The 23,413-nt window shown below is 45.4% G+C and overlaps 1 protein-coding gene across 6 annotated transcripts in view; it reads left to right on the plus strand.

Annotated features, from left to right (window-relative positions):
* LOC134983153 (zinc finger protein 84-like) overlaps nucleotides 1-23,413 on the plus strand; it is a 110,049-nt gene that overhangs the window by 21,771 nt on the left and 64,865 nt on the right. For 2 of the 6 annotated variants that reach the window (XM_063948898.1, XM_063948894.1), the window contains exon 2: nucleotides 1,981-2,061. The exons of 3 other annotated variants lie outside the window; for them this stretch is intronic. The gene's annotated coding sequence lies outside the window, so the exon portion shown is untranslated. Of the gene's footprint in view, nucleotides 1-1,913; nucleotides 2,062-23,413 lie in introns of those variants that run through there. One more of the 6 variants, XM_063948895.1, reaches the window with a different exon arrangement.

A 23,413-nucleotide genomic window follows, 5' to 3' on the forward strand; every position in this document is an offset into this window, starting at 1 on the left:
CTTGACCCCTTGCTTCTCCTCTTCACCTGATTTGCACCCTTTCGCCTATAGTTCCTGATTGTGGACAATTGTTTACTGGACTCAGCTTGATTGCAGGTGTCTACCACTCGTTTAAACATGAGGGAAGCATTAGGTAGAAAATTTCTTTGCTTTAACCTTGTTGGGGTTTCTTGTGATGAAGTATCAGGACACTGGGGCATACTCTGTACACATAGCTCAGGTAAATCATTCGGATTTTCAACCACAGATCCTTCTAAGATAGGGCTGATTATTCGTCACTCTTTTAACCTTGCTCGTATCTTTTTAATTTCACTTTTAGTGAGCTTGTAGGTAATTGCATTCTGTTCATACTAGGGGTACCTTGGTGTGCATGCATGTCTGGGTATAGGGGTGGGGTATAGTGTGCAGGTGCTGTTGCTGCAATTACAGGCAGTGAGTTTAACGCTGGTTGTGGTGCTATTGAGTACTCTGGTACAATGGGGAAATCATTTTCCTCATCTCTTCTTCTATTCTCTGCTCCTAATTCTTTTGCTACAGTGATCCAGATGGATGCTTGATCTCTACTATTATGCTTAATTATCCAACTCTTGTTACAGGAGGCAAATTTTTCCCATTTCTCTAAGTCTGGTGTCCCTTCTGACAGAAAACCTGCTCTTTTAAAAATTTTACTTATTCCTTTCAAAGCTTTCCTCCCCTCCCTGTTACTAACAATATCCACGGGTTTGTCGGCCCTGACATCTTTACAGACCGCGCTCCCATGCCTGGGTGAACGTGCGCGGAACCCCTCCTGATGTGGTATTTTAGTAACTCCTTATGAGGGACTTAAAATCTCCTTTTAAAGCTTTGCTTCCCTCCTTGTTATTAACAATATCCACGGGTTTGAACCCATCCTGATGTGGTATTTTAATAACTCCTTATGAGGGAATTAAAATCTCCTGTTAAAGAATCTCCAAAAGAGCTTCTTCAATCCGTCTGTGGAAAAATGACTGGGGTTGTAGTGTTGCCCCTTCCTCCCTGTGTTGGTGGAGAATTTGTTAGTACTGCTCCCCAAGTGAGACCTGCATAATAGATTATTTCTTCTGGATCACTGAGATGCGTCCCTAATATTATTGTTAAGTTACTCCAAGGGTCTATCCCCCTGCCTATATGGACTCCTGCTTGTATCAGTATCCCTGTTATAGTTTAATGCTTGTTTCTCTTCAGAAAGTAACAGCTAACACCGGGAATGCTTGGATGTGAGAAATACCTATCAGTGTGTGTAGGAGAATCTAGTTTCATTATTCAGCAGACAACCCGACTCCCCCCCACCTTTTCAAAAGCATATTGACAGAGTACATATAACAGTGCAAGGATACAAAAACAAAGATGACAGTAAATCCTATATCTGTTATCTGCGTGCACGGCAGCTGTTTGAGACTGCACGGCACATGGGTCTTAGACCTGGAATTATGTGGTTCCTAGGCCAATAGGTTATGATGTTAAATCAATCATTCTTAATGTTCCAACAATTCTCTTTTTAAAATGACAACCTTTTGTACAATAAAATTCATCATCATTTTCCACATAACCAAATGAGACTTCAGTGCCTGTAATTGCCAGCAATCTTGGTGCTACAGACCCTTTATATTTTCTTATAAAACGGCTCTATTTTCTCAACAAACACACATCAGTATTTGCACAATTTAAAAGTTTTCTGCATACTTGATTAATTCCCCCTGTGCACTTGTGACAAATTATCTGAAATTATTTACCCACAATTCAACAATATAACATAATTCAACAATATAACACAATTCAACAATATAACATACATGTATGGTACCTTAAAAAAATTTCTTCTGACTGACGCTGGGCTCTTTAAGATATTCTCTGACCTTCTCGACTGGACTTCCCCTTGATTTACACAAGAAGCGCTGAGTTCAAGTGAGCAGGTAGAAATCTACACAGTAAATCTCACTTACCGGTTTTGTTTGTTATCAGCGGTTCCTGAAAGATCAGAGGATTTATTGCCAGTGGAGGAGATGCTGGAATATCCCTGGACGAGATCCCCAAAATGATAGGGTATGTTAACAATAGGTCTGATTATGAACTCTCTTCAGTCAGAATGCTGTTTCCCTTAGCAACCGGTTGGAGATCAGTGAATGAATAAGTGACACCGGATCATTGTGTAACCTAAGCAGTTCATAGTTGATCTGTTTGGGGGCCGTCATGGCTTTATTATTTATAGCTTGAACACAAAGGGTTTATGCTTGCCAATATATTTAGCCAATCAGAATACACCATGTATGTCTTGAAAATACATCGATTGTTATACAATGTTAGAAGTGGCAACTAGGACAGCCTTGAAAATGGTTATTGTTTCGTTTATCAGTCTTTCGGACATAAACTCAAAAGATTTCTTTCTTTATTCTTCTCAATTAGCCTTGGATATATCTGGTGTTGCTTTGTCCGTCCTAGATACATTTCCAATACATTTAATGTTGCATTTGTCTTGTACAAGTCATGCCTTAAAACAAGATTATTCAGCAAATACAACATTCTGACCAGCTCTGCACATTTTTCTTAAGGACATATCAACTCATTTTGTGATTAACAGTAAATATCTTAATAAATGCGAAAAACGTGAATCAATATATATATATATATACTAAACTGCGGAAGCTCCTACACTATCAGGGATAACACAGCTCCCGGCACACACTGATATGTGGTATTATTATATAGGGGAGAGGAGGCTGTACAGTGATATATGATGGGGAATAACACAGTTCCCGGCACACACTGATATGTGGTATTATTATATAGGGGAGAGGGGACTGTACAGTGATATATGATGGGGGATAACACAGCTCCTGGCACACACTGGTATGTGGTATTATTATATAGGGGAGAGGGGGCTGTACAGTGATATATGATGATGGATAACACAGCTCCCGGCACACACTGGTATGTGGTATTATTATATAGGGGAGAGGAGGCTGTACAGTGATATATGATGGGGGATAACACAGCTCCCGGCACACACTATGTGGTATTATTATATAGGGGAGAGGGGACTGTACAGTGATATATGATGGGGGATAACACAGCTCCCGGCACACAATGGTATGTGGTATTATTATATAGGGGAGAGGGGGCTGTACAGTGATATATGATGGGGGATAACACAGCTCCCGGCACACACTGATATGTGGTATTATTATATAGGGGAGAGGGGAATGTACAGTGATATATGATGGGGGATAACACAGCTCCCGGCACACACTGATATGTGGTATTATTATATAGGGGAGAGGGGACTGTACAGTGATATATTATGGTGATAACATAGCTCCCGGCACACACTGATATGTGGTATTATTATATAGGGGAGAGGAGGCTGTACAGTGATATATGATGGGGGATAACACAGCTCCCGGCACACACTGATATGTGGTATTAATATATAGGGGAGAGGGAACTGTACAGTGATATATGATGGGGGATAACACAGCTGCCAGCACACACTGATATGTGGTATTATTATATAGGGGAGAGGGGGCTGTACAGTGATATATGATGGGGATAACACAGCTCCCGGCACACACTGATATGTGGTATTATTATATAGGGGAGAGGGGGACTGTACAGTGATATATGATGGGGGATAACACAGCTCCCGGCACACACTGATATGTGGTATTATTATATAGGGTAGAGGGGGCTGAACAGTGTCAGTCATTTACAACATTGATATATGATGGGGGATAACACAGCTCTCGGCACACACTGATATGTGGTATTATTATATAGGGTAGAGGGGGCTGTACAGTGTAGAAGTCATTTACATCAGTGATATATGATGGGGGGATAACACAGCTACCGGCACACACTATGTGGTATTATTAATATATGGGGGAGAGGGGACTGTACAGTGATATATGATGGGGGATAACACAGCTCCCGGCACACATTGATATGTGGTATTATTATATAGGGGAGAGGAGGCTGTACAGTGATATATGTTGGGGGATAACACAGCTCCCGGCACACACTATGTGGTATTATTATATAGGGGAGAGGGGACTGTACAGTGATATATGATGGGGGATAACACAGCTCCCAGCAGACACTGATATGTGGTATCATTATATAGGGGAGAGGGGACTGTACAGTGATATATGATGGGGATAACACAGCTGCCAGCACACACTGATATGTGGTATTATTATTATTAGAGGGGGCTGTACAGTGTCGAAGTCATTTACATCAGTGATATATGATGGGGGGATAACACAGCTACCGGCACACACTATGTGGTATTATTATATAGGGGAGAGGGGACTGTACAGTGATATATGATGGGGGATAACACAGCTCCCGGCACACACTGATATGTGGTATTATTATATAGGGGAGAGGGGGACTGTACAGTGATATATGATGGGGGATAACACAGCTCCCGGCACACACTGATATGTGGTATTATTATATAGGGTAGAGGGGGCTGTACAGTGTCGAAGTCATTTACATCAGTGATATATGATGGGGGGATAACACAGCTACCGGCACACACTATGTGGTATTATTATATAGGGGAGAGGGGACTGTACAGTGATATATGATGGGGGATAACACAGCTCCCGGCACACATCGATATGTGGTATTATTATATAGGGGAGAGGAGGCTGTACAGTGATATATGTTGGGGGATAACACAGCTCCCGGCACACACTATGTGGTATTATTATATAGGGGAGAGGGGACTCTACAGTGATATATGATGGGGGATAACACAGCTCCCAGCAGACACTGATATGTGGTATCATTATATAGGGGAGAGGGGACTGTACAGTGATATATGATGGGGGATAACACAGCTGCCAGCACACACTGATATGTGGTATTATTATATAGGGGAGAGGGGACTGTATAGTGATATATGATGGGGGATAACACAGCTCCCGACACACACTGATATGTGGTATTATATAGGGGAGGGGACTGTACAGTGATATATGATGGGGGATAACTCAGCTCACAGTGATATGTGGTATTATTATTATATAGTAGAGAGGGGATTGTACAGTGATATATGATGGGGGATATCACAGCTCCTGGCACACACTGATATGTGGTATTATTATATAGGGGAGAGGGGGCTGTACAGTGATATATGATGGGGGATAACACAGCTCCCGGCACACACTGATATGTGGTATTATTATATAGGGGAGGGGGGGCTGTACAGTGATATATGATGGGGGATAACACAGCTCACGGCACACACTGATATGTGGTATTATTATATAGGGGAGAGGAGGCTGTACAGTGATATATGATGGGGGATTACATAGTTCGCTGCACACACTGATATGTGGTATTATTATATAGGGGAGAGGGGACTGTACAGTGATATATGATGGGGGATAACAGAGCTCCCGGCACACACTAGGTGGTATTATTATATAGGGGAGAGGGGACTGTACAGTGATATATGATGGGGGATAACACAGCTCCCGGCACACACTGATATGTGGTATTATTATATAGGGTAGAGGGGGCTGAACAGTGTCAGTCATTTACAACATTGATATATGATGGGGGATAACACAGCTCTCGGCACACACTGATATGTGGTATTATTATATAGGGGAGAGGGGACTGTACAGTGATATATGATGGGGATAACACAGCTCCCGGCACACACTGATATGTGGTATTATTATATAGGGGAGAGGGGACTGTACAGTGATATATGATGGGGGATAACACAGCTCCCGGCACACACTGGTATGTGGTATTATTATATAGGGGAGAGGGGACTGTACAGTGATATATGATGGGGAATAACACAGCTCCCGGCACACACTGATATGTGGTATTATTATATAGGGGAGAGGGGACTGTACAGTGATATATGATGAGGGATAACACAGCTCCCGGCACACACTGATATGTGGTATTATTATATAGGGGAGGGGGGGCTGTACAGTGATATATGATGGGGGATAACACAGTTCCCGGCACACACTGATATGTGGTATTATTATATAGGGGAGAGGGGAATGTACAGTGATATATGATGGGGGATAACACAGCTCACGGCACACACTGATGTGTGGTATTATTATATAGGGGAGAGGGGACTGTACAGTGATATATGATGGGGATAACACAGCTCCCGGCACAAACTGATATGTGGTATTATTATATAGGGGAGAGGAAGGCTGTACAGTGATATATGATGGGGAATTACACAGTTCGCTGCACACACTGATATGTGGTATTATTATATAGGGGAGAGGGAACTGTACAGTGATATATGATGGGGGATAACACAGCTCCCGGCACACACTGATATGTGGTATTATTATATAGGGGAGAGGGGACTGTACAGTGATATATGATGGGGGATAACACAGCTCCCGGCACACACTGATATGTGGTATTATTATATAGGGGAGAGGGGACTGTACAGTGATATATGATGGGGGATAACACAGCTCCCGGCACACACTGATATGTGGTATTATTATGTAGGGGAGAGGGGGCTGTACAGTGATATATGATGGGGGATAACACAGCTCCCGGCACACACTGATATGTGTTATTATTATATAGGGGAGAGGGGGCTGTACAGTGATATATGATGGGGATAACACAGCTCCCGGCACACACTGATATGTGGTATTATTATATAGGGTAGAGGGGGCTGTACATTGTCGAAGTCATTTACATCAGTGATATATGATGGGGGGATAACACAGCTACCGGCACACACTATGTGGTATTATTATATAGGGGAGAGGGGACTGTACAGTGATATATGATGGGGGATAACACAGCTCCCGGCACACATTGATATGTGGTATTATTATATAGGGGAGAGGAGGCTGTACAGTGATATATGTTGGGGGATAACACAGCTCCCGGTACACACTATGTGGTATTATTATATAGGGGAGAGGGGACTGTACAGTGATATATGATGGGGGATAACACAGCTCCCAGCAGACACTGATATGTGGTATCATTATATAGGGGAGAGGGGACTGTACAGTGATGTATGATGGGGATAACACAGCTGCCAGCACACACTGATATGTGGTATTATTATATAGGGTAGAGGGGGCTGTACAGTGTCGAAGTCATTTACATCAGTGATATATGATGGGGGGATAACACAGCTACCGGCACACACTGGTATGTGGTATTATTATATAGGGGAGAGGGGACTGTACAGTGATATATGATGGGGGATAACACAGCTCACGGCACACACTGATGTGTGGTATTATTATATAGGGGAGAGAGGGCTGTACAGTGATATATGATGGGGGATAACACAGTTCCCGGCACACACTGATATGTGGTATTATTATATAGGGGAGAGGGGACTGTACAGTGATATATGATGGGGGATAACACAGCTCACGGCACACACTGATGTGTGGTATTATTATATAGGGGAGAGGGGGCTGTACAGTGATATATGATGGGGATAACACAGCTCCCGGCACACACTGATATGTGGTATTATTATATAGGGGAGAGGAAGGCTGTACAGTGATATATGATGGGGAATTACACAGTTCGCTGCACACACTGATATGTGGTATTATTATATAGGGGAGAGGGGACTGTACAGTGATATATGATGGGGATAACACAGCTCCCGGCACACACTGATATGTGGTATTATTATATAGGGGAGAGGGACTGTACAGTGATATATGATGGGGGATAACACAGCTCCCGGCACACACTGATATGTGGTATTATTATATAGGGGAGAGGGGACTGTAAAGTGATATATTATGGTGATAACATAGCTCCCGGCACACACTGATATGTGGTATTATTATATAGGGGAGAGGAGGCTGTACAGTGATATATGATGGGGGATAACACAGCTCCCGGCACACACTGATATGTGGTATTATTATATAGGGGAGAGGGGACTGTACAGTGATATATGATGGGGGATAACACAGCTCCCGGCACACACTGATATGTGGTATTATTATATAGGGGAGAGTGGACTGTACAGTGATATATGATGGGGGATAACACAGCTCCCGGCACACACTGATATGTGGTATTATTATATAGGGGAGAGGGGGCTGTACAGTGATATATGATGGGGGATAACACAGCTCCCGGCACACACTGATATGTGGTATTATTATATAGGGGAGAGGGGGCTGTACAGTGATATATGATGGGGATAACACAGCTCCCGGCACACACTGATATGTGGTATTATTATATAGGGTAGAGGGGGCTGTACAGTGTCGAAGTCATTTACATCAGTGATATATGATGGGGGGATAACACAGCTACCGGCACACACTATGTGGTATTATTATATAGGGGAGAGGGGACTGTACAGTGATATATGATGGGGGATAACACAGCTCCCGGCACACATTGATATGTGGTATTATTATATAGGGGAGAGGAGGCTGTACAGTGATATATGTTGGGGGATAACACAGCTCCCGGCACACACTATGTGGTATTATTATATAGGGGAGAGGGGACTGTACAGTGATATATGATGGGGGATAACACAGCTCCCGGCACACACTGATATGTGGTATTATTATATAGGGGAGAGGGGACTGTACAGTGATATATGATGGGGGATAACACAGCTCCCGGCACACATTGATATGTGGTATTATTATATAGGGGAGAGGAGGCTGTACAGTGATATATGTTGGGGGATAACACAGCTCCCGGCACACACTATGTGGTATTATTATATAGGGGAGAGGGGACTGTACAGTGATATATGATGGGGGATAACACAGCTCCCAGCAGACACTGATATGTGGTATCATTATATAGGGGAGAGGGGACTGTACAGTGATATATGATGGGGATAACACAGCTGCCAGCACACACTGATATGTGGTATTATTATATAGGGTAGAGGGGGCTGTACAGTGTCGAAGTCATTTACATCAGTGATATATGATGGGGGGATAACACAGCTACCGGCACACACTATGTGGTATTATTATATAGGGGAGAGGGGACTGTACAGTGATATATGATGGGGGATAACACAGCTCCCGGCACACATCGATATGTGGTATTATTATATAGGGGAGAGGAGGCTGTACAGTGATATATGTTGGGGGATAACACAGCTCCCGGCACACACTATGTGGTATTATTATATAGGGGAGAGGGGACTGTACAGTGATATATGATGGGGGATAACACAGCTCCCGGCACACACTGATATGTGGTATTATTATATAGGGGAGAGGGGACTGTACAGTGATATATGATGGGGGATAACACAGCTCCCGGCACACACTGATATGTGGTATTATTATATAGGGGAGAGGGGGCTGTACAGTGATATATGATGGGGGATAACACAGCTCCCGGCACACACTGATATGTGGTATTATTATATAGGGTAGAGGGGGCTGTACAGTGTCAAAGTCATTTACATCAGTGATATATGATGGGGGGATAACACAGCTACCGGCACACACTATGTGGTATTATTATATAGGGGAGAGGGGACTGTACAGTGATATATGATGGGGGATAACACAGCTCCCGGCACACATTGATATGTGGTATTATTATATAGGGGAGAGGAGGCTGTACAGTGATATATGTTGGGGGATAACACAGCTCCCGGCACACACTATGTGGTATTATTATATAGGGGAGAGGGGACTGTACAGTGATATATGATGGGGGATAACACAGCTCCCAGCAGACACTGATATGTGGTATCATTATATAGGGGAGAGGGGACTGTACAGTGATATATGATGGGGATAACACAGCTGCCAGCACACACTGATATGTGGTATTATTATATAGGGTAGAGGGGGCTGTACAGTGTCGAAGTCATTTACATCAGTGATATATGATGGGGGGATAACACAGCTCCCGGCACACACTATGTTGTATTATTATATAGGGGAGAGGGGACTGTACAGTGATATATGATGGGGGATAACACAGCTCCCGGCACACATCGATATGTGGTATTATTATATAGGGGAGAGGATGCTGTACAGTGATATATGTTGGGGGATAACACAGCTCCCGGCACACACTATGTGGTATTATTATATAGGGGAGAGGGGACACTACAGTGATATATGATGGGGGATAACACAGCTCCCAGCAGACACTGATATGTGGTATCATTATATAGGGGAGAGGGGACTGTACAGTGATATATGATGGGGGATAACACAGCTGCCAGCACACACTGATATGTGGTATTATTATATAGGGGAGAGGGGACTGTATAGTGATATATGATGGGGGATAACACAGCTCCCGACACACACTGATATGTGGTATTATATAGGGGAGGGGACTGTACAGTGATATATGATGGGGGATAACTCAGCTCACAGTGATATGTGGTATTATTATTATATAGTAGAGAGGGGATTGTACAGTGATATATGATGGGGGATATCACAGCTCCTTGCACACACTGATATGTGGTATTATTATATAGGGGAGAGGGGGCTGTACAGTGATATATGATGGGGGATAACACAGCTCCCGGCACACACTGATATGTGGTATTATTATATAGGGGAGGGGGGGCTGTACAGTGATATATGATGGGGGATAACACAGCTCACGGCACACACTATGTGGTATTATTATATAGGGTGAGAGGAGGCTGTACAGTGATATATGATGGGGGATTACATAGTTCGCTGCACACACTGATTTGTGGTATTATTATATAGGGGAGAGGGGACTGTACAGTGATATATGATGGGGGATAACACAGCTCCCGGCACACACTAGGTGGTATTATTATATAGGGGAGAGGGGACTGTACAGTGATATATGATGGGGGATAACACAGCTCCCGGCACACACTGATATGTGGTATTATTATATAGGGTAGAGGGGGCTGAACAGTGTCAGTCATTTACAACATTGATATATGATGGGGGATAACACAGCTCTCGGCACACACTGATATGTGGTATTATTATATAGGGGAGAGGGGACTGTACAGTGATATATGATGGGGATAACACAGCTCCCGGCACACACTGATATGTGGTATTATTATATAGGGGAGAGGGGACTGTACAGTGATATATGATGGGGGATAACACAGCTCCCGGCACACACTGGTATGTGGTATTATTATATAGGGGAGAGGGGACTGTACAGTGATATATGATGGGGGATAACACAGCTCCCGGCACACACTGATATGTGGTATTATTATATAGGGGAGAGGGGACTGTACAGTGATATATGATGGGGGATAACACAGCTCCCGGCACACACTGATATGTGGTATTATTATAAAGGGGAGGGGGGGCTGTACAGTGATATATGATGGGGGATAACACAGTACCCGGCACACACTGATATGTGGTATTATTATATAGGGGAGAGGGGAATGTACAGTGATATATGATGGGGGATAACACAGCTCACGGCACACACTGATGTGTGGTATTATTATATAGGGGAGAGGGGGCTGTACAGTGATATATGATGGGGATAACACAGCTCCCGGCACACACTGATATGTGGTATTATTATATAGGGGAGAGGAAGGCTGTACAGTGATATATGATGGGGAATTACACAGTTCGCTGCACACACTGATATGTGGTATTATTATATAGGGGAGAGGGGACTGTACAGTGATATATGATGGGGATAACACAGCTCCCGGCACACACTGATATGTGGTATTATATAGGGGAGAGGGACTGTACAGTGATATATGATGGGGGATAACACAGCTCCCGGCACACACTGATATGTGGTATTATTATATAGGGGAGAGGGGACTGTACAGTGATATATTATGGTGATAACATAGCTCCCGGCACACACTGATATGTGGTATTATTATATAGGGGAGAGGAGGCTGTACAGTGATATATGATGGGGGATAACACAGCTCCCGGCACACACTGATATGTGGTATTATTATATAGGGGAGAGGGGACTGTACAGTGATATATGATGGGGGATAACACAGCTCCCGGCACACACTGATATGTGGTATTATTATATAGGGGAGAGGGGACTGTACAGTGATATATGATGGGGGATAACACAGCTCCCGGCACACACTGATATGTGGTATTATTATGTAGGGGAGAGGGGGCTGTACAGTGATATATGATGGGGGATAACACAGCTCCCGGCACACACTGATATGTGTTATTATTATATAGGGGAGAGGGGGCTGTACAGTGATATATGATGGGGATAACACAGCTCCCGGCACACACTGATATGTGGTATTAGTATATAGGGTAGAGGGGGCTGTACAGTGTCGAAGTCATTTACATCAGTGATATATGATGGGGGGATAACACAGCTACCGGCACACACTATGTGGTATTATTATATAGGGGAGAGGGGACTGTACAGTGATATATGATGGGGGATAACACAGCTCCCGGCACACATTGATATGTGGTATTATTATATAGGGGAGAGGAGGCTGTACAGTGATATATGTTGGGGGATAACACAGCTCCCGGCACACACTATGTGGTATTATTATATAGGGGAGAGGGGACTGTACAGTGATATATGATGGGGGATAACACAGCTCCCAGCAGACACTGATATGTGGTATCAATATATAGGGGAGAGGGGACTGTACAGTGATGTATGATGGGGATAACACAGCTGCCAGCACACACTGATATGTGGTATTATTATATAGGGTAGAGGGGGCTGTACAGTGTCGAAGTCATTTACATCAGTGATATATGATGGGGGGATAACACAGCTACCGGCACACACTATGTGGTATTATTATATAGGGGAGAGGGGACTGTACAGTGATATATGATGGGGGATAACACAGCTCCCGGCACACATCGATATGTGGTATTATTATATAGGGGAGAGGAGGCTGTACAGTGATATATGTTGGGGGATAACACAGCTCCCGGCACACACTATGTGGTATTATTATATAGGGGAGAGGGGACTGTACAGTGATATATGATGGGGGATAACACAGCTCCCGGCACACACTGATATGTGGTATTATTATATAGGGGAGAGGGGACTGTACAGTGATATATGATGGGGGATAACACAGCTCCCGGCACACACTGATATGTGGTATTATTATATAGGGGAGAGGGGGCTGTACAGTGATATATGATGGGGGTTAACACAGCTCCCGGCACACACTGATATGTGGTATTATTATATAGGGTAGAGGGGGCTGTACAGTGTCGAAGTCATTTACATCAGTGATATATGATGGGGGGATAACACAGCTACCGGCACACAGTATGTGGTATTATTATATAGGGGAGAGGGGACTGTACAGTGATATATGATGGGGGATAACACCGCTCCCGGCACACATTGATATGTGGTATTATTATATAGGGGAGAGGAGGCTGTACAGTGATATATGTTGGGGGATAACACAGCTCCCGGCACACACTATGTGGTATTATTATATAGGGGAGAGGGGACTGTACAGTGATATATGATGGGGGATAACACAGCTCCCAGCAGACACTGATATGTGGTATCATTATATAGGGGAGAGGGGACTGTACAGTGATATATGATGGGGATAACACAGCTGCCAGCACACACTGATATGTGGTATTATTATATAGGGTAGAGGGGGCTGTACAGTGTCGAAGTCATTTACATCAGTGATATATGATGGGGGGATAACACAGCTACCGGCACACACTATGTGGTATTATTATATAGGGGAGAGGGGACTGTACAGTGATATATGATGGGGGATAACACAGATCCCGGCACACATCGATATGTGGTATTATTGTATAGGGAAGAGGAGGCTGTACAGTGATATATGTTGGGGGATAACACAGCTCCCGGCACACACTATGTGGTATTATTATATAGGGGAGAGGGGACTCTACAGTGATATATGATGGGGGATAACACAGCTCCCAGCAGACACTGATATGTGGTATCATTATATAGGGGAGAGGGGACTGTACAGTGATATATGATGGGGGATAACACAGCTGCCAGCACACACTGATATGTGGTATTATTATATAGGGGAAAGGGGACTGTATAGTGATATATGATGGGGGATAACACAGCTCCCGACACACACTGATACGTGGTATTATATAGGGGAGGGGACTGTACAGTGATATATGATGGGGGATAACTCAGCTCACAGTGATATGTGGTATTATTATTATATAGTAGAGAGGGGATTGTACAGTGATATATGATGGGGGATATCACAGCTCCTGGCACACACTGATATGTGGTATTATTATATAGGGGAGAGGGGGCTGTACAGTGATATATGAAGGGGGATAACACAGCTCCCGGCACACACTGATATGTGGTATTATTATATAGGGGAGGGGGGCTGTACAGTGATATATGATGGGGGATAACACAGCTCACGGCACACACTGATATGTGGTATTATTATATAGGGGAGAGGAGGCTGTACAGTGATATATGATGGGAGATTACATAGTTCGCTGCACACACTGATATGTGGTATTATTATATAGGGGAGAGGGGACTGTACAGTTATATATGATCACTGATATGTGGTATTATTATATAGGGGAGAGGGGACTGTACAGTGATATATGATGGGGGATAACACAGCTCCCGGCACACACTGGTATGTGGTATTATTATATAGGGGAGAGGGGACTGTACAGTGATATATGATGGGGGATAACACAGCTCCCGGCACACACTGATATGTGGTATTATTATATAGGGGAGAGGGGAATGTACAGTGATATATGATGGGGGATAACACAGCTCACGGCACACACTGATGTGTGGTATTATTATATAGGGGAGAGGGGGCTGTACAGTGATATATGATGGGGATAACACAGCTCCCGGCACACACTGATATGTGGTATTATTATATAGGGGAGAGGAAGGCTGTACAGTGATATATGATGGGGAATTACACAGTTCGCTGCACACACTGATATGTGGTATTATTATATAGGGGAGAGGGGACTGTACAGTGATATATGATGGGGATAACACAGCTCCCGGCACACACTGATATGTGGTATTATTATATAGGGGAGAGGGACTGTACAGTGATATATGATGGGGGATAACACAGCTCCCGGCACACACTGATATGTGGTATTATTATATAGGGGAGAGGGGACTGTACAGTGATATATTATGGTGATAACATAGCTCCCGGCACACACTGATATGTGGTATTATTATATAGGGGAGAGGAGGCTGTACAGTGATATATGATGGGGGATAACACAACTCCCGGCACACACTGATATGTGGTATTATTATATAGGGGAGAGGGGACTGTACAGTGATATATGATGGGGGATAACACAGCTCCCGGCACACACTGATATGTGGTATTATTATATAGGGGAGAGGGGACTGTACAGTGATATATGATGGGGGATAACACAGCTCCCGGCACACACTGATATGTGGTATTATTATATAGGGGAGAGGGGGCTGTACAGTGATATATGATGGGGGATAACACAGCTCCCGGCACATACTGGTATGTGTTGTTATTATTATATAGGGGAGAGGGGGCTGTACAGTGATATATGATGGGGATAACACAGCTCCCGGCACACACTGATATGTGGTATTATTATATAGGGTAGAGGGGGCTGTACAGTGTCGAAGTCATTTACATCAGTGATATATGATGGGGGGATAACACAGCTACCGGCACACACTATGTGGTATTATTATATAGGGGAGAGGGGACTGTACAGTGATATATGATGGGGGATAACACAGCTCCCGGCACACATTGATATGTGGTATTATTATATAGGGGAGAGGAGGCTGTACAGTGATATATGTTGGGGGATAACACAGCTCCCGGCACACACTATGTGGTATTATTATATAGGGGAGAGGGGACTGTACAGTGATATATGATGGGGGACAACACAGCTCCCGGCACACACTGATATGTGGTATTATTATATAGGGTAGAGGGGGCTGTACAGTGTCGAAGTCATTTACATCAGTGATATATGATGGGGGGATAACACAGCTCCCGGCACACACTGATATGTGGTATTATTATATAGGGGAGAGGGGACTGTACAGTGATATATGATGGGGGATAACACAGCTCCCGGCACACACTGATATGTGGTATTATTATATAGGGGAGAGGGGACTGTACAGTGATATATGATGGGGGATAACACAGCTCCCGGCACACACTGATATGTGGTATTATTATATAGGGGAGAGGGGGCTGTACAGTGATATATGATGGGGGATAACACAGCTCCCGGCACACACTGATATGTGGTATTATTATATAGGGGAGAGGGGACTGTACAGTGATATATGTTGGGGAATAACACAGCTCCCGGCACACACTATGTGGTATTATTATATAGGGGAGAGGGGACTGTACAGTGATATATGATGGGGGATAACACAGCTCCGAGCAGACACTGATATGTGGTATCATTATATAGGGGAGAGGGGACTGTACAGTGATATATGATGGGGATAACACAGCTGCCAGCACACACTGATATGTGGTATTATTATATAGGGGAGAGGGGACTGTATAGTGATATATGATGGGGGATAACACAGCTCCCGACACACACTGATATGTGGTATTATATAGGGGAGGGGACTGTACAGTGATATATGATGGGGGATAACTCAGCTCACAGTGATATGTGGTATTATTATTATATAGTAGAGAGGGGATTGTACAGTGATATATGATGGGGGATATCACAGCTCCTGGCTCACACTGATATGTGGTATTATTATATAGGGGAGAGGGGGCTGTACAGTGATATATGATGGGGGATAACACAGCTCCCAGCTCACAGTGATATGTTGTAGTACAGGTTGAGTATCCCTTATCCAAAATGCTCGGGACCAGAGGTATTTTGGATATGGGATTTTTCCGTATTTTGGAATAATTGCATACCATAATGAGATATCATGGTGATGGGACCTTAGTCTAAGCACAGAATGCATTTATGTTTCATATACACCTTATACACACAGCCTGGAGGTCGTTTTAGCCAATATTTTTTATAACTTTGTGTATTAAACAAAGTTTGTGTACATTGAGCCATCAAAAAACATAGGTTTCACTATCTCACTCTCACTCAAAAAAGTCCGTATTTCGGAATATTCCGTATTTCGGAATATTTGGATATGGGATACTCAACCTGTAGTAGTAGTAGTAGTATTGTATTATTATTATTATTATTATTATTATTATATAGGGGAGAGGGGATTGTACAGTGATATATGATGGGGGATAACACAGCTTCCGACACCCACTGATATGTGGTATTATTATATAGGGGAGAGGGGGCTGTACAGTGATATATGATGGGGGATAACACAGCTCCCAGCACACACTGATATGTGGTATTATTATATAGGGTAGAGAGGACTGTGCATGTGAACTTAGGAAATCCTTTTGAGAATTATTTTTATTTTGAAGCTGGAGTTGGTACATTTCTGCTGCCTCCACCCAAAATTGTCTCCAACTCCACAGCCCTGCTAAAGATAAATATCCATGCTCAGCTCCAGTGTGTGTCCCTGATTATTTGTCTTCCTGTGAGTAGGCACTTGGTGTAGTCTTGGACAGGTGTAGTGTTTGGGGTAGCAGCATGCAGTTCTAAGTGATTATACGGATGTGTGCTGTTATGGTCTTCACACTATGCTGTTTTAGCAATGTGCCACACCCTGCCCAATGCAAAATGAATTCTGCCCTACCGGTGCCCTGCTAAATCAGCCTGCCTTTGCCGTGCCGCATGGATAGAGGCCGTTTGCATGTACACAGCATCTATTCACATTAAAGGGAAAGCTTGGGGGAAGCCTCGCACCGCCCCCAATAGTGACACTGGTGGGGCAGTGCCCCGCTCCCCTGCAGGTGTATACTGTCCCCACACACAAGGGGCTGTCTTAAAAGCAGTGTAGGCCCCTGGGCAAAGCAATGCACTGGGGTCCCTACCCATGCTCCAGCGGTTGGGGTGGGGGGTGCTGTCAGCGGCAGATTTGATGTCCCGCGGGTGGTAAAGGGTGTTCTATTTCTCTGACGTCCTAAGTGGATGCTGGGGACTCCGTCAGGACCATGGGGATTAGCGGCTCCGCAGGAGACAGGGCACAAAAATAAAAGCTTTAGGACTAGGTGGTGTGCACTGGCTCCTCCCCCTATGACCCTCCTCCAAGCCTCAGTTAGGTTTTTGTGCCCGGCCGAGAAGGGTGCAATCTAGGTGGCTCTCCTAAAGAGCTGCTTAGAATAAAAGTTTGTTAGGTTTTTTATTTTCAGTGAGTTCTGCTGGCAACAGGCTCACTGCATCGAGGGACTAAGGGGAGAAGAAGTGAACTCACCTGCGTGCAGGATGGATTGGCTTCTTAGGCTACTGGACACTAGCTCCAGAGGGACGATCACAGGTACAGCCTGGATGGGTCACCGGAGCCGCGCCGCCGGCCCCCTTACAGATGCTGAAGAGAGAAGAGGTCCAGAAATCGGCGGCTGAAGACTTCCCAGTCTTCTTAAGGTAGCGCACAGCACTGCAGCTGTGCGCCATTGCTCTCAGCACACTTCACACCGCGGTCACTGAGGGTGCAGGGCGCTGGGGGGGGCGCCCTGGGCAGCAATGTAATTACCTTTACTGGCTAAAAATACATCACATATAGCCCCTGGGCTATATGGATGTATTTAACCCCTGCCAGGATTACAGAAAAAACCGGGAGAAGAGCCCGCCGTGAAGGGGGCGGGGCCTATCTCCTCAGCACACAGCGCCATTTTTCCCACACAGATCCGCTGGTGGGAAGGCTCCCAGGCTCTCCCCTGCACTGCACTACAGAAACAGGGTTAAAACAGAGAGGGGGGGCATATTTTGGCGATATAAATATATATTAAGCTGCTATAAGGGAAAACACTTACTATAAGGTTGTCCCTGTATAATTATAGCGCCTTGGTGTGTGCTGGCAAACTCTCCCTCTGTCTCCCCAAAGGGCTAGTGGGGTCCTGTCCTCTATCAGAGCATTCCCTGTGTGTGTGCTGTGTGTCGGTACGTGTGTGTCGACAGGTATGAGGACGATGTTAGTGGAGGCGGAGCAATTGCCTGTAATGGGATGTCACCCCCTAGGGAGTCGACACCGGAATGGATGGCTTTATTTATGGAATTACGTGATAGTGTCAACACGCTACAAGGTCGGTTGACGATATGAGACGGCCGGCAAACCAATTAGTACCTGTCCAGGCGTCTCAAACACCGTCAGGGGCTTTAAAACGCCCATTACCTCAGTCGGTCGACATAGACACGGACACTGACTCCAGTGTCGACGGTGAAGAAACAAACGTATTTTCCAGTAGGGCCACACGTTACATAATCACGGCAATGAAGGAGGCGTTACATATTCTGATACTACAAGTACCAAAAAAATGGGTATTATGTGGGGTGTGAAAAAAACTACCTGTAGTTTTTCCTGAATCAGATAAATTGATTGAAGTGTGTGATGAAGCGTGGGTTACCCCCGATAGGAAGTGCTAATTTCAAAGAAGTTATTGGCATTATACCCTTTCCCGCCAGAGGTTAGGGCGCGCTGGGAAACACCCCCTAGGGTAGATAAGGCGCTCACACGCTTATCAAAACAAGTGGCGTTACCGTCTCCTGATACGGCCGCCCTCAAAGATCCAGCTGATAGGAGGCTGGAAAATACTCTAAAAAGTATATACACACATACTGATGTTATACTGCGACCAGCATCGCCCCAGCATGGATGTGCAGTGCTGGGGGGGTTTGGTCGGAATCTCTGACTGAAAATATTGATACCCTTGACAGGGACAGTATTTTATTGACTATAGAGCATTTAAAGGATGCATTTCTATATATGCGTGATGCACAGAGGGATATTTGCACTCTGGCATCAAGAGTAAGTGCGATGTCCATTTCTGCCAGAAGATGTTTATGGACACGACAGTGGTCAGGTGATGCGGATTCCAAACGGCACATGGAAGTATTGCCGTATAAAGGGGAGGAGTTATTTGGGGTCGGTCTATCGGACCTGGTGGCCACGGCAACAGCTGGAAAATCCACCTTTTTTATCCCAAGTCACCTCTCAGCAGAAAAAGACACCGTCTTTTCAGCCTCAGTCCTTTCGTCCCCATAAGGGCAAGCGGGCAAACCGTTTCTGCCAAGGCCTCAGCATGACGCTGGGGCCTTACAAGCGGACTCAGGTACGGGGGGGGGGGGTCGTCTCAAGAGTTTCAGCGCGCAGTGGGCTCACTCGCAAGTGGACCCCTGGATCCTACAGGTAGTATCCCAGGGGTACAGATTGGAATTCGAGACGTCTCCCCCTCGCAGGTTCCTGAAGTCTGCTTTACCAACGTCTCCCTCCGACAGGGAGGCAGTATTGGAAGCAATTCACAAGCTGTATTCCCAGCAGGTGATAATAAGAGTACCCCTCCTACGACAGGGAAAGGGGTATTATTCCACACTATTTGTGGTACCGAAGCCAGACGGCTCGGTGAGACCTATTTTAAATCTGAAATCTTTGAACACTTACATACAAAGGTTCAAATTCAAGATGGAGTCACTCAGAGCAGTGATAGCGAACCTGGAAGAAGGGGACTATATGGTGTCCCTGGACATCAAGGATGCTTTCCTCCATGTCCAAATTTGCCCTTCTCACCAAGGGTACCTCAGGTTCGTAGTACAGAACTGTCACTATCAGTTTCAGACGCTGCCGTTTGGATTGTCCACGGCACCCCGGGTCTTTACCAAGGTAATGGCCGAAATGATGATTCTTCTTCGAAGAAAAGGCGTCTTAATTATCCCTTACTTGGACGATCTCCTGATAAGGGCAAAGTCCAGGGAACAGTTGGAGGTCGGAGTAGCACTATCTTGGATACTGCTACAACAGCACGGGTGGATTCTAAATATTCCAAAATCGCAGCTGATCCCGACGACACGTCTGCTGTTCCTAGGGATGATTCTGGACACAGTCCAGAAAAAGGTGTTTCTCCCGGAGGAGAAAGCCAGGGAGTTATCCGAGCTAGTCAGGAACCTCCTAAAACCAGGAAAAGTGTCAGTGCATTATTGCACAAGGGTCCTGGGAAAAATGGTGGCTTCCTACGAAGCGATTCCATTCGGCAGATTTCACGCAAGAACTTTTCAGTGGGATCTGCTGGACAAATGGTCCGGATCGCATCTTCAGATGCATCAGCGGATAACCCTGTCTCCAAGGACAAGGGTGTCTCTTCTGTGGTGGCTGCAGAGTGCTCATCTACTAGAGGGCTGCAGATTCGGCATTCAGGACTGGGTCCTGGTGACCACGGATGCCAGCCTGAGGGGCTGGGGAGCAGTCACACAGGGAAAAAATTTCCAGGGAGTGTGGTCAAGTCTGGAGACTTCACTTCACATAAACATACTGGAGTTAAGGGCAATTTACAATGCTCTAAGCCTAGCAAGACCTCTGCTTCAAGGTCAACCGGTGCTGATCCAGTCGGACAACATCACGGCAGTCGCCCACGTAAACAGACAGGGCGGCACAAGAAGCAGGAGGGCAATGGCAGAAGCTGCAAGGATTTTCCGCTGGGCGGAAAATCATGTGATAGCACTGTCAGCAGTGTTCACGATCTCCACCCGGGAGAGTGGGGACTTCATCCGGAAGTCTTCCACATGATTGTGAACCGTTGGGAAAGACCAAAGGTGGACATGATGGCGTCCCGCCTCAACAAAAAACTGGACAGGTATTGCGCCAGGTCAAGGGACCCTCAGGCAATAGCTGTGGACGCTCTGGTAACACCGTGGGTGTACCAGTCAGTGTATGTGTTCCCTCCTCTGCCTCTCATACCCAAGGTACTGAGAATTATAAGACGGAGAGGAGTAAGAACTATACTTGTGGCTCCGGATTGGCCAAGAAGGACTTGGTTCCCGGAACTTCAAGAGATGCTCACAGAGGACCCATGGCCTCTGCCGCTAAGAAGGGACTTGCTTCAGCAAGGACCCTGTCTGTTCCAAGACTTACCGCGGCTGCGTTTGACGGCATGGCGGTTGAACGCCGGATTCTAAGGGAAAAAGGCATTCCGGAAGAAGTCATACCTACCCTGGTCAAAGCCAGGAAGGAGGTGACCGCACAACATTATCACCGCATTTGGCGAAAATTTGTTGTGTGGTGTGAGGCCAGGAAGGCCCCCACGGAGGAATTTCAACTCGGTCGATTCCTGCATTTCCTGCAAACAGGAGTGTCTATGGGCCTCAAATTGGGGTCCATTAAGGTTCAAATTTCGGCCCTGTCGATTTTCTTCCAGAAAGAATTGGCTTCAGTTCCTGAAGTCCAGACATTCGTCAAGGGAGTACTGCATATATAACCCCCTTTTGTGCCTCCAGTGGCACCGTGGGATCTCAACGTAGTTCTGGGATTCCTCAAATCACATTGGTTTGAACCGCTCAAATCTGTGGATTTGAAATATCTCACATGGAAAGTGACCATGCTGTTGGCCCTGGCCTCGGCCAGGCGAGTGTCAGAATTGGCGGCTTTGTCTCACAAAAGCCCATATCTGATTTTCCATTCGGACAGGGCAGAACTGCGGACTCGTCCCCAGTTTTTCTCCCTAAGGTGGTGTCAGCGTTTCACCTGAACCAACCTATTGTGGTGCCTGCGGCTACTAGGGACTTGGAGGACTCCAAGTTGCTAGACGTTGTCAGGGCCCTGAAAACATATGTTTCCAGGACGGCTGGAGTCAGGAAAACTGACTCGCTGTTATCCTGTATGCACCCAACAAGCTGGGTGCTCCTGCTTCTAAGCAGACGATTGCTCGTTGGATTTGTAGTACAATTCAGCTTGCACATTCTGTGGCAGGCCTGCCACAGCCAAAATCTGTAAATGCCCATTCCACAAGGAAGGTGGGCTCATCTTGGGCGGCTGCCCGAGGGGTCTCGGCTTTACAACTTTGCCGAGCAGCTACTTGGTCAGGAGCAAATACGTTTGTAAAATTTTACAAATTTGATATCCTGGCTGAGGAGGACCTGGAGTTCTCTCATTCGGTGCTGCAGAGTCATCCGCACTCTCCCGCCCGTTTGGGAGCTTTGGTATAATCCCCATGGTCCTGACGGAGTCCCCAGCATCCACTTAGGACGTCAGAGAAAATAAGAATTTACTTACCGATAATTCTATTTCTCGTAGTCCGTAGTGGATGCTGGGCGCCCATCCCAAGTGCGGATTGTCTGCAATACTTGTACATAGTTATTGTTACAAAAATCGGGTTATTTTTGTTGTGAGCCATCTTTTCAGAGGCTCCTCTGTTATCATGCTGTTAACTGGGTTCAGATCACAAGTTGTACAGTGTGATTGGTGTGGCTGGTATGAGTCTTACCCGGGATTCAAAATCCTTCCTTATTGTGTACGCTCGTCCGGGCACAGTATC

This window comes from Pseudophryne corroboree (assembly GCF_028390025.1).
Source record: "Pseudophryne corroboree isolate aPseCor3 chromosome 3 unlocalized genomic scaffold, aPseCor3.hap2 SUPER_3_unloc_1, whole genome shotgun sequence".
Classification (NCBI taxonomy): domain Eukaryota; kingdom Metazoa; phylum Chordata; class Amphibia; order Anura; family Myobatrachidae; genus Pseudophryne; species Pseudophryne corroboree.